Raw genomic sequence first — 14,636 nt, forward strand, 5'->3', positions numbered from 1 at the left:
CAGTGTGTATGTGTAGGTGCACACTGACAGTTCTTCAGTGTGTGTCATGGTAGTGTCCAATTCTATTGTGATGCAATTCAATTTATGCACCTGTAATTATTGATTAAATTGTGTTTTGAGTTTTAGATGTGGGGGGTGGGGTGTATCTTGTTTCAGTTTTTGGACTGTGGCCATGCTGGAACATCACTTTGAAGAGTTTTATCATCCTTTCAGGGTTGATAAATTAAGTACCAGTTACAAACTGGGCTCAATGTAATCAACTACTCCCCTCCCACCAAATTTCAAGCCTTGTGCCTTTAGTAGAAAGGATTATTATTATTGTTATTATCATTATTATTATTATTATTATTATTATTATTATTATGGTGCTGAGCTGGCAGAATCATTAGCATACCAGACAAAATTCTTAGCATTTCTTTGGGATTTTTACATTCTGAGTTCAAATTCCACCAAGATCAACTTTACCTTTCATCGATTTTGGGAATTTCTAAAATAACTACCAGTTCAGTGCTGGGTGTTGATGTAATTAGCTTCCCCCTCCCCTTAAAATTTCTGACCTTGTGCCAGATTTAGAAACAATGCTGTCCTCTGGATTACGGAAAACCCTTCAGCTAGGGGCCAATCAAGGAACCCCCACACATTCACTATCACCCTGACTCCTAAGCACGCAAGCCATGGCAAAACTGTAACAGATTGGAACATAATATTTGGGTGAGGGCTTGTGCCCTTAATGGTCAGCGTGACCCTAGATCTGTGAGATTCCTTGATTGGCCCTAACTGGTGGCCCTTTTCTAACAAGAGCACAGCATTATGGATTTAGTCATATATTTTGTATTCTATGTAATTATTTTATTTAAATATTAAATATTTTATTTAATTTCTTCTCATCTTTTATGTAAACACTCACATAAACTCTATACTGTCCTTGTAATGTTCCCCTCCTCTGACATCCTTGTGGCAAATAAAAGAAGTTATTATTAGTATTATTATTATTATTGTTATTGCTCTTAATTACTGTTAATATTAGTCTAAATTAATAACTTGAATTTGCTTCATTTGTTAATTAAATTAGATTTTAAGTCAAAAGAAAAAAACAAATTGCACAAATAAAATAAAAATCAAAACAAAAACTTATATCAGCTGCGTTACATTTCTGATATAAGTAGATCCGTGATGTTGACTGAAAGTGGCAAATGAGACTATTAATCCACCATGTTGCTTTGTGTTATGTGTGTGGGTGTATATACACAAACATACATAATTTATACAACATTGTCATCATGAACAGCATTGTCTTCGCATCTGTTTTTTTACATGAATGGCAAATGTGAAGAGAAGAGCTTATGCAATTCCATTATGCAGTTGATATACCTACAGTAAGAATATAATTCTGTGTGTGCATACATACATATATATATATACACATATATATACATAATATATATATATGTATATATATATACACACATATACATATACAAACATTAGATATATATGTATATATATGTTCTTTTATTTTTTTTATTGTTTCAGTCATTTGACTGTGGCCATGCTAGAGCACCGCCTTTGGTCGAGCAAATCGACCCCAGGACTTATTCTTTGGAAGCCTAGTACTTATTCTATCAGTCTCTTTTGCCAAACCGCTAAGATACGGGGACGTAAACACACCAGCATCGGTTGTCAAGCGATGTTGGGGGACAAACACAGACACACAAACATATACACACACATACATATATATATACATATATACGACGGGCTTCTTTCAGTTTTCCGTCTACCAAATCCACTCACAAGGCTTTGAGTGGCCCGAGGCTATAGTAGAAGACACTTACCCAAGGTACCATGCAGTGGGAATGAACCCAGAACCATGTGGTTGGTAAGCAAGCTACTTACCACACAGCCACAGCCACTCCAGTAGAAAATGTCCTGGAGGACTGGAAATGGGAAGCAGACAAATAGAAAGATAGAATGAAGGGTTCCAAAAAAAAACCCTGTGTTGAAAGTAGAAAAGGAATTGGGAGGTCGAGAGATGCGTAACTGAGTCAGTGGTCAAGCTTAAAAAGGAAAATGGACAGAGATTCATGCATACACAGTAGATTACCCATACATGAACAGTTCTCTATGCAAACAAATTTGATTAACAAACAGTTTTTCCAATGAAATTTAAGCTTTCATAACAAACTGAAATTTGATCAATGTACAACAAATAGACTACGCATGTAAGTTACTGGAAATCCATTTGTTTAGTGAGCTGAAATTTGAAGGACTAACCATGAGCAGACTATGCATGTGTATAAGCAGTGGAGAAGCATATAAGACCTGTACGTTAATTCAACAAATTGTACAGCGGTTTTTCTGTTGAAACAATATATTTAGCCAATGAGCTAAAATTTGAACAACGCATGAATAGACTACACTAACATATAAGTGGCTGGGAAAGTGTGTACAAACGGTTTGTTAATGTCCATCTATACATTGCTCATTGCTTGCAAATTTTTGTATTTCATATAACAAATATTATTTCACAAACTTTTCACTAAAGCATAATCGTGGATTGACAAAAGCCAGACAAAAGGAAAAATGTGTGCAGCACACACACACACACACACACACACACACACACACACATGCATATGTATGTAATTAATGGTTGAAACACTTTCTGGTGTGGGGGGGGGGGGAGGTTCTTCTCTGAAAAACTTGTCATTCACCTCTTGAGAGATTCTTACCATTATTATGTATTTGCTATTTATGGAGGGACAACTAAAAAAATCATTTCATGCCTTTATGTGGAATTTAATTGTGACTACAGATTCTGGTGCCATAGCTGTAGAAACCATGCTAAAAGAGATGAAAACTGGTGCTGCTCCTGGCCTTGCTGGTTCCTATCAAACCATCCATCCTACGCGAGCATGGGGCATCCAGCTGTAGAAACTCTGCCAGATGAGATTGGAGCCTGGTGCAGCCCTCTGGCTCGCCAGTCCCCAGTCAAATCGTCCAACCCATGCTAGCATGGAAAGCGGACGTTAAACGATGATGATGATGATGATGATAATGAAAATAATACTTGTATATGATGTGTTATGAATTTATGGAAAGCTATCCCATAAAACTTAACAATTTTATTAATTAAAATTCTCTTATATATTTTAACATCTTCTCTTCTCCAGCACATCATATACAAGAGTATATATATATATATATATATATATATATATATATATACATATATATATATATATATATATACATATATATATATGTATATATATATATATATATATCTTAAATACACACTCTCACAGTCCAGGGTTATTCCTTTCAATGAAAGTCCCTACATCTCTTTGCTATAAATTCTGGGAGCATGCCATGTGTAAAATGAAAAAAAAAAAGAAAAAAATCAATATTTAGGAAATTTCAAATTATAAAAAAAAAAATCCAAATAAAAATATAAAATTTTCCTCTTAAAATATTCACGAGTATTTGGAATTGAAATGAAAATTAAAGTAGGATGTTACTACAATGAAACTGGTTTTGCTGAAATGCTTTAAATGTTTCTGCTAAATTGTTTTATCATATTTCATATTCCACAAGCTAGTAAGAATGTCTCTGTAGAGTAATTTACTCTACTAGAAATAGCAGCCAAATCTTCCCCGAATCACATACTACCTTTTTAAAACTGGAAAAACATGGGCAATTTAGATGTGTGTGTGTGTGTGTGTGTGAGTACATTATTTTTTTTTTTTTGTGAGGTCGTATATAAGAATTTAACATTTATATATGTATCTACATGTGTGTGCGTGTGTATGTGTGCAAATATATATATATTTCTCTGTCTGTGTATGTATGTGTGTGGGTATATATATATATATATATATATATATACATATATTATTCTTTTATTCTTTTACTTGTTTCACTCATTTTGACTGTGGCCATGCTGGAGCACCACCTTTTAGTCGAAGAAATCAACCCCCTGCACTTATTCTTTGTAAGTCTGGTAATTAATTTATCGATCTCTTTTGACGAACCGCTAAGTTACGGGGGGGTAAACACACCAACAATGGTATGGGACAAAAACACGGATACAAACACGCAAATATGTAGGTATATATATATATATATATATATATATATATATATATATATATATATAGAAAAGCTCTTGAGAGAAAAGCTGAACATTAGAAGCATCAGTTGTGGTGTGCAAGAGAGACGATTGCGCTGGTATGGACATGTGGTGAGAATGGATGAGGATAGCTGCGTGAAAAAGTGCCACACCCTAACAGTTGAGGGAACCCGTGGAAGAGGTAGGCCCAGGAAGACCTGGGCTGAGGTGGTGAGGCAAGACCTTCGTACATTGGGCCTCACCGAGGCGATGACTACTGACCGAGACCTTTGGAAATGTGCTGTGCGTGAGAAGACCCGGCAAGCCAAGTAAGATCGTTGCCAGTGCCCCTGGACTGGTTCTTGTGCGGGTGGTACATGAGATGCACCATTTTGAGCGTGGCCGTTGCCAGTACCCGCCTGACTGGCTCCCGTAGGATTTTCGAGCGAGATCGTTGCCAGTGCCCCTGGACTGGCTTGTGCGGGTGGCACATAAAAGACACCATTTCGAGCATGGCCGTTTTCGTGCGGGTGACACGTAAAAGCACCCACTACACTCTCTGAGTGGTTGGCGTTAGGAAGGGCATCCAGCTGTAGAAACTCTGCCAAATTAGACTGAAGCCTGGTGTTGCCATCCGGTTTCACCAGTCCTCAGTCAAATCGTCCAACCCATGCTAGCATGGAAAGCGGACGTTAAACGATGATGATGATGATATATATATGACAGGCTTCTTTTAGTTTCTGTCTACCAAATCTACTCACAAGGCTTTGGTTGGCCCAAGGCTTTGGTTGGCCCAAGGCTATAATAGAAGACACTCGCCTAAGGTGTCATACAGTGGGATTGAACCCAGAACCATGTGGTTGGGAAGCAAGCTTCTTACCACACAGCCACACAGCCACACCTGCGCCTATATACATATATAAACAGTTTTACATATATATGTATGTACATGTACTTAGATGTGTGTGTGTGTATATATATATATATATATATATATACACACAGCTACTATTTCTAAACTTCGGTATGTGGTGAAGCAAATGTTTGCTGATCCCTTAATTATGTTTATAAATGTATAAGAACTTTTAAATAAGTTCTCCACCAATAATGGTGTTTACATACCGAAGGGCTTGGTAAAAATTATTAATTGTTGATTTATTAATAAATTAATAAATTGATAAACCTTTACCCTTTCAATTGTAATATATATATATATATATATATATATATATATATATATATATGTATATGTATGTATTTATACATGTGTGTATGTGTATACACACACACATACATATATACTTGTGTATGTGTGTGTGTGTGTGTGTGTACATGATATGGTAGGCTTCCACACAATTTCTCTCAACTAAATCCACTCATAAGGCATAGGTCCATGTGGGGGCTATAGGAGAAGATGCTTGCCGTAGGTGCCATGCAGAGGGACTGAACCCAAAACCACAGGCTTGCAAAGTAAGCTTCTTAATCTTGCCGCCATTCCTGAGGCTGACATTGTTTATAATATGTACCTCATGGCATTTGAGTCTGACACACATTCTGCAGTACATTTCTCCCTGAGGGACAATCAGTGATAAAAATAGCTTTACTCCCCTCCCTGCTACTGCTACTACTGCTGCTGATAATTACACGAATAGATAACATAGTTTTTTTGTTTATTTTCTTTTCATAAAACTTGTCTCTTCACTACTTCACACTTTTCAAACAAAGCTTCCATATGGTTGCTTACCCTGCTAGACATAGCAGCCAAATCTACCTTGAGTTATAAACATACTGTCTTAAGAATTATCATCTTCATATCACCATGATCAGGTTTCCTGTCTACTTTTTTATGCTTGCATGGATCGGGTGAGTTCGTTGATACAGATTTTCTATGCCTGGATATGCTTCCTGTCACCAACCTTACTCGATTCCAAGTGAGGTAATGATTTCTCCATGACCAGACATGTTGTTTGCAGAATATTGGAAATGAATGGCACTGCTTGTATGACTGTGAAACTCATTTACAATTATCACACAATATCAAGACAAGGAAATACGCCCCCCCCCCCCCACACACACAGGGTCACCATCTGTCATGGCTGACCATGCAGTCATTGTCATCTTTTAACATCCATATTTCATGCTGGCTTGGGTTGGATGGTTTAACAGGATCTGATGAATGAGAGGACCGTGCTGAGCTCCAATGTCTTGTGTTTATGGCTGGATGCCCTTCTTAATGCTATGCACTCTATAGAGTACTGGGTGTGTGTTTTTTTTTTGTTTTTTTTTTTGTTTTTTTTTTGTGATACCACAATTATTGAGGTCATGAAGTAAATCTTAAGACAAGACCCTTTAATGGAGTGGTTGTGCAGTATGGAAGGGGGTGGCTTTTGTGCCAGGCCTTTAAAGGCTAAAGTATGATAGACGGTCAAGAACAGGTGTCTTGCTCTAGAGGAGATATATGACTATCCCATCAAAAGGATGGCGGAGATGAGATCTGAAGACATACAACTCAGAATAAAAGAAAGAATAGGAACAAAGAATTGTGGGTGACTGGAATGCAGGGACATGCCGCCTGGGTAGGCAAGGAGGGCAGTGCCTATCTTGAATAAAATACATCCCTATCAACATTTTCCTTTCCATAGCATGGCCGCAGTCAAATGACTGAAAGAAGTAAAAGAGTGAAAAAAAGGGTATGAACAGATATGAGCACACTCTTGACTCCTGAGTGCGGGAACAAAATTTGCTTGGGGGTGGTGCAAACCCAAGTTCAAAATATTTTGCAAACAAGGTCAATGTTTTTAATCTTTATATCAAAACAAACGCAGATGTAATAATAATAATAATTATTATTATTATTATTATTATTATTATTATTATTATTTCTACTTCAATCAAATCAGATAAATGTAAAATAATGGAAAAGTAATGTTTCAAATGAGTCCAAAAATGTTTCTATCCTCATTTGGTTTCAGGAAGATGTTCAAAGCATTTTCGTTGCCCCACCCCCACCCACCATCAAAAAAAAGAAAACAATTTAGGGAATGAAGGGTTCTATGGTGTAATGGTTAGCACTCTGGACTCTGAATCCAGCGATCCGAGTTCAAGTCTCGGTGGAACCTGAATACTTTACTCTGAAATGACAGATCCTTTTTTTTAGGCATAGGTGTGGCTGTGTGGTAAGTAGCTTGTTTTCCAAACCACATGGTTCCGGATTCAGTCCCACTGCATAGCACTTTGGGCAGCCTCAGGTTGATCAAAGCCTTGTGAGTAGATTTGGTAAACAGAAACTGGAAGAAGCCTACCATATACATGTATATATCTATGCATGTGCTTGTTTCCTCATCACTGCTTGACCGATTGGATAACTACCAAGCTTTGAAAAGATGAGTCATGGGGAACTTTGTTTCACTGAAACCCTTGAAGGTGGTGCCTCAGCATGGCCATGACTAAAACATGTAAAAGATGACCTTATGATTATGACTCTAACACTCTAACCACAAGGTCAGAGACATCCCTGCTCTGCCGAATTGATAGAGCATAGCATGAAATAGTGTGAAATTTAGCTGCTATTTCTCTCGGTTCTTTTGACCATCCTTACTGGATGATGGTCGTTGTTTTGTTTATATCTCACGCCATTCACGTTATCATTTTCATCACAATCACCACCACCACCACCACCACCACCACCACCACCACCCCATGACTACCATCACCACTACAATCACCATCATCATTGCTACTACCATCCCTACTGCCACCATCACCATCCCCACCACCACCACCATCACCATCACGTACATTTGATTTTTGTTTAATATATTCAATAACAATGAAATCAAGTATCACAAAGTATTATTATTATCCATCTATTCATGTTGGTCATTGATTATATTGATTTCTCATCTCTCTCTCTCTCTCTCTCTCTCTCAGCTGTGAACTTATTGAACACTTCCTTCAACTGACTGTTGTTGAGAAAAACGATCAACATTTTATTCTGTGTCTGCCCCCGCTTTTCATCCAGTTGAAGCTATTCACTATATATATATATATCATCATCATCATCATCATCACCATCATCGTTTAATGTTCACTTTCCATGCTGGCATGGGTTGGACAGTCTGACTGAGGGCTGGTGAGCCAGAAGGCTGCACCAGACTCCAATCTGATCTGGTGGAGTTTCTACAACTGGATGCCCTTCCTAACACCAACCACTCCAGCTGCTTTTACATGCCACCGGCATGAGGGCCAGTCAGGCGGTACTAGCAATGACACCACTGGCATATATATATATATATATATATATATATATATATATATATATATATATATCCCCTTCTTCCTAGCTGTCCTGTGTGACCCCTCTGTCTGGCATTTGCATGATAGATTGTTAGCCACTAAACCTTTTTCTATTTTCTCTCACTGTTTATTTTTGTGTTCCTTTCTGTCAAAGAGCGTAGGCTCGAAACGTCAAAAACTTTCTCACTTCCCGAGCATTAAACTAATACATCTGTTCATTGTTTACCCACCCATCTTCGTCTTTTGTATTTTTGTAAATTTTCACTATATATATATATATATATATATATATATATTTATGTGGAGGTGCAATGGTGCAGTGGTTAGGGCATTGGACTTGCGGTCAGAGAATCGCGGTTTTGGTTCCCAGACTGGGCGTTGTGAGTGTATATTGAGTGAAAACACCTAAAGCTCCACAAGGCTCTGGCGAGGGCTGGTGTTTTCGTTCAATAAACACACACAATGCCCAATCTGGGAACCAAAACCGTGATCCTCTGACTGCATATTATGGTTGCATAACAAATTAGGTGTACCTGTCACCAATTAATACCTTCTGTTCACCAGCAGACTTATTAAAGTTTGTATTATGGAGGAATAGATAAATTTCCAAGTTTTTCCCCTCTAAGAATTTATAGTTCTGCACTCGTTTACAGCCACTTGTTAGTTGCCAGTCAGTAATCCATTGTTGCATTGTGTCCAGCTCAAACTACAGGAAAAATCTATTGTGTAAAGGATCTGCTCTTTTTTATAATCCTGTTACAGCACAAAGTCATCTCTGAGTTTAACTCTCTCAATCCCTCTCTCTCTCTCAATCCCCCTCTCTCTCAATCTTCTTATTACTTTCACTTCTGTTTTCCTCTTTCATTCTTCAGCTCTTTTTCTCTCTCTTCCTGTCTTTCTTTCTCTTTCTTATTTTTCTCACAATCTTTTCCTTCCTGTGTCACTCTTTTTGTCTCTTCCTTTCTATCTCTATACCTCTTTATTACTTTTTTTTTGTACATTCTCTTACCCCCTTTTTTTCTTATTTCTCACTCTCTCACACACAAACACACTCTCTGTCTTACTCTCACTTTCTCCTCCTCCTCCCTCTTCTCCCCTTCCCGGTCTCTGCTCCACCTCCTACTCCCTTAATACCAAAAGTAACTCACATGAACCAGTGGCATGAACTTCAGATAATTAAATCAAACGATGATGTTCTGAATCTCATCTGCTAACAACAACAACAACCACAACTAAGAAGATATTAAAAAAATCGTGGAGTTAATTATTTGAAATTTTCCTTCTCAGTAGGAACAAGAAAATGCAACAAAAACAAGCAAATAAATAAATAAATGAGCAGTGATTATCAGCATCTCTCCAAGAAAATGAGATAATTTTAAGGAATTAGGAAATTTCAGAAGTTTGGATCCTATTTAAAGAATCGGTTTTAATGCTATGTTGAGTTTTAAAGATCCAGGTTTCTAGCTTATCAAATGCATACCTTAACAACTTACCTTTTATTGATAGAAATAACAACCAAATCTCCTTCAAGTTATACTTTGTTGTCTTAAAAAGAGATATTGGAGATAATGTTGTCACCGTCATCATCATCATCATCATCGTTGTTGTTTAACATCTGCTTTCCATGCTGGCATGGGTTGGACGGTTTGCCTGAGGATTGGTGATCCAGCTGGATGTCCTTCCTAACACCAACTACTCTGAGAGTGTAGTGGGTGTTTTTATGTGCCACTGGCACGTAAAAGGTGGTACTGGCAATGGTCATGCTCAAAAGGTGTTTTTTACGTGCCACCTGTACAGGATCCAGTCCGGTGGCACTGGCAACGACCACGTGATATATCTATTTCTTTATTGCCCACCAGGGGCTAAACATAGAGGGGACAAACAAAGGGATTAAGTCGATTGCATCAACCCCAGTGCATAACTGGTACTTATTTGATCGACCCGGAAAGGATAAAAGGCAAAGTCAACCTCGGTAGAATTTGAACTCAGAACGTAAAGTCAGATGAAGTACTGATAAGCATTTTTACCCAGCATGCTAACGATTCTGCTGCTCGCCGCCTTGTTGTCATGGATATATTCTCTTCTACTCTAGGCACAAGGCCTGAAATTTTGGAGGCGGGGCCCAGTCGATTAGATCAACCCCAGTACGCAACTGGTACTTAATTTATCAAACCCGAAAGGATGAATGTGGTAAAGTCAACCTCGGTGAAATTTGAACTCAGAACGTAAAGACAGACAAAATACCGCAAAGCATTCCGCCCAGTGTGCTAACGACTCTACCAGCTTGCCACCTTGTTGTTAAATGAATGTTAAATGACGATGATGATGATTCTTTTATTGTAGATATGTGACCATGGTTACATTAGTTCAATAAATATATATTATATTATTTAGGCCTTGTTTTATAGTTGGATCTGGTCTTCCTGTTTCTATTTCTTACCTGTTTTTCAAGTAAAAGTTATTTTTCATTCCACTTGACTCCAAAAGTGCTGAGTTGGAGGATAATGGAATGTCAACATAGTATGTCAACAGGAAATGTCAACAAATGTCATCATTTTTTGCTCAATTCCTTCATATTAGAATGTTGAATGAATACATTTACACACCTGACACTCACCTACAAACACATACACACATGCATGCATGCAAACATACACATACTCACTCAACCTGTTTATAGTTTCTATATAACCAATTCTACTCACAATTTATTGGTGAGCCTTAGGCTGTAGTAGAAGATACTTGTCTAAGGTGTCATGCAGTAAGAAGGAACTCCAGATCACTTTGGTTACAAAGTGGGATCTACATTAACAGGACTATGGCTATGACAAGACAATACCTACCTACCCATCCACCTCTCTCACTCTCCCTCACTCCCACCTTCTCGTCTGGCTATGTTTTGTATTTAACATGTAATAGTGAAATTTGAGGGGGTTTGACTGTGATTTCTAGAAGGCAACTAACTTCATAGAGGCTTCCTTTTTGACTTGTGACTCATTAAGTTATCATTTAAATCCATTAAAGCATAAAGTTTTAATTTTCATTTTACAATTAATTATGATAAAATAAGAAGAAAAATAAACAGGATGGATGTTAAAAAAACCCTATTTTTTTTTTAATATTGTAAAATGCAACAGTTGAGATTCATGAAAACTTAATAAAAATGCAAACATTATTGTATTTAAAATTGAAATAAATAATTTGTATTGTAAAATCTGCTAAACTGTCCTATTTTTGAGGGGGCTTATTAATTAATGGGCTTCTCAAATTGTTAAAAACCTATTAATAAAATTTGTGGCCCCCTCTACTCCTCAACCTCATTTTTTATTAAAGCATGGCTGTGTGACAAGAAGCTTGCTTCCCAACTACATGGTTCCAGGTTCAGCCCCACTGTGTGGCTCCTTGGGCAAGTGTCTTTTACTATAGCCTCTGACTTGACTACAGTATTAATTCTTTCAGGTCTGGTACTTATTCTATCAATCTGTTTGGCTGAACTGCTAAGCTACAGGGATGTAAACAAACCAGTACTGGTTACCATGTGGTAATGGTAATAAGATAGGTGATAAAAAAATAAGCACACACACACACACACACAAATAATGTATACAATGGGCTTCCACACAAATTCTGTCCACCAATTTCACTCCCAAGACGCTTGCCCAAATTGCCATGTTGTGAGATTGAACCTCAGAACCATGGAGTTACAAAGCAAGCTTCTTAACCACACAGCCACACAGATGTAGCATAGATAGGCAAAAGATAGTAAATGACTTAATCAATTAGATATTTGGTCGATTTAACAATTTGTTAGCTATTGATAACTTCCTCTTTGTAGCATTGCACTGTAAAACAACCCTACTAGTGTGATGGCAGCCTGATAGTCTGCTTAAGACATGTGCAGCAAATATGCAGACGTTGATAGATAAGCAGTCATCAGCAGAGATGCGGAATCAACACTTATGCACACATAGGCAGATATGCGGATGTAGATATGCAGTAAATGTACAGATATTGACGGATGTGCTATGCACACGTAGACAGAAATGCAGGTATCAATGCATGCATGGTCGTATGTGCAGACATAGATATGCTGTGAATATACAGATTTTGACAGATGAGCAGTTGACATGCAGACATGATATATGTGGAAGTTATGCATAAACAGGCAGATATGTAGCATTATATGCAGACAGATATGCAGCAAGATATGCAAGCATCAACATGTGTCCATGAACAGATATACAGTAGATATACAAATATCGACATGTATGCACACAGTGGCAAATATACTGACTGACAGATCTGCAGTAGATGTGCCGACTTATATATGCATAGCCATAGGCATATGCAGAAGATATGCAGGCGTAGACAAATATGTGGCAGTTATGGCAGACATTGATAGCTGTGCAGCTTATATACAGACATACAGGCAGATATGTACCAGTTATGTAGGCATAGACATATATGCGGACATCAGCAAATGGTGACATATGCATACTGCAGATATACGGTAGATATGCAGTCATAGATAGATATATAGCAGATATGGAGTTGTGTAGATACATATAGTAGATATGCAATCGTGAATATATAGCAGATATGCATACAGATAGATATGAAACAGATAAGCATGTAGATAGATATACAAGAGCTGTATGGTGAATATGCATTCATAAATATGTAATAGATATGTACACACTGGTATACAGCTGATATGCGACAGATATAGACAGATATGCAGTAGGTGAGTTAATAAAGAAGTCTCTATGTGGTGTTTGATCTGCTACAAAAAACTACTAAGTTTCCTTTGTATCATAAGCTATTGACTTTAAAAAGAGAATAATATGCATGACTTGAAGACTGTTTTCCCATCAAGGCAAAGGTAAAACCCTTGTGGACCCTATGATAGTTTTCTTCATATTGCCTCATTTTCAACACCCTTTCCGTTTCAGCCTTCATCATGTTTAGTCATGTCTTTCTTGGTCTACTCCTTCTACTTCCTTCTATATATCATAGTCTGCATGACACTGTGTTAACAAAACAAAAAAAGGTCCACCTGAAAATACCTGAATATTAGTAAAGTGTACACGGAGAGATGGAACCCCCAAACATGTGGTTCTGACTTCTTAACAGCCATATCTGCACCTATATTCTATCTATTTGTATATTATAAATTATAGAGTTCAATGTGTCTTTATATATGACAACAGGATGTGGGGTGTTGATCAGAAGTTGGTAGCATTTCAGCCCTTAGAACTTTTGTTCCCTTGCTGCTGCTTTGTCTCATGATAAATTGCACATTGGTCCATCTGGGGATGGTTCCAGCAACATATTAGCTTTTCTGTGGGGACAGAGATTGCTAGTTCCTTGCTTAACCCTTCTCACAGTGCAACATATCCTAATTTGAGGAGAGAGAGAGATACAGAAATTTGACTAGTTGTTTATTTTTATCAACCCAAGGAGGATGAAGGCAAAGCTGACCTCAATGAGATTTGATCTCAAAGCACAGAGAACTGGACCATAATACGACAAGTTATTCTGTATAACTAAATAATTCCACTACCTGTTCTATCTACTCTGTCACTGAAATAAATAACATAAAAAAAGCACCTTATTTTCTAGAGATTTATCAAATATTACATTTTTCACTATTTTCTTTATCAGGAACCAAATAGGAATTTATATCATTCTCAGAATACAGAATATGTTCTGGTTAATATCATTAGTTCTTTGAAATTTAATTTTATTTATTTATTTTTGTATTTATTTTCATTAGAAATCTTTCAGTATTCTCTTCCTTTTGGAAAGAAATGTTTTCCTTCCTTTTCGATCCAGCTAACCGACCAACCCTCTTGATTCTTTGAAACACACACACGCACACACACACACACACACACACGCACACACGCACAAAACCAACCCCTAAACCTCAACATCTGTCTCAATTATTTTATGCTGCTCCAAGATTTTCATTCTTAGAAGTTGTCAATTCAATGACATTTCTTACATCTTGATTATTATTATTTTTTCTTTTTACCATTTTCATGTTTCCTATCTAAAAATATTTATCAACAAACCAATAAATCAAATGTCAACAGAATCAAGATATATGCCATATTTCACTAGATTTTTTTTGTGTTTTCCAAGAAATTCTTTTTTCTTTCTTTTTCTTTTTTTTTGAAAAACCAAAAATCACTTTCATAATATTTCCTCAGTCTTTTATCTTACA

General features: G+C 37.1%; 1 long non-coding RNA gene and 1 other non-coding gene across 3 annotated transcripts in view; both read left to right on the plus strand.

Moving 5' to 3' along the window:
- The window catches only part of LOC149132105 (uncharacterized), a 129,728-nt gene that overhangs the window by 14,050 nt on the left and 101,042 nt on the right, over positions 1 to 14,636 (plus strand). The window lies entirely within an intron of this gene.
- Trnaq-cug (transfer RNA glutamine (anticodon CUG)) lies at positions 7,159 to 7,230 on the plus strand. The gene has a single exon. It is a non-coding gene; the product is annotated as a tRNA-Gln (tRNA).

The sequence above is a fragment of the Octopus bimaculoides genome, chromosome 18 (genome assembly GCF_046866305.1).
Source record: "Octopus bimaculoides isolate indiv1 chromosome 18, ASM4686630v1, whole genome shotgun sequence".
Classification (NCBI taxonomy): Eukaryota; Metazoa; Mollusca; class Cephalopoda; order Octopoda; family Octopodidae; genus Octopus; species Octopus bimaculoides.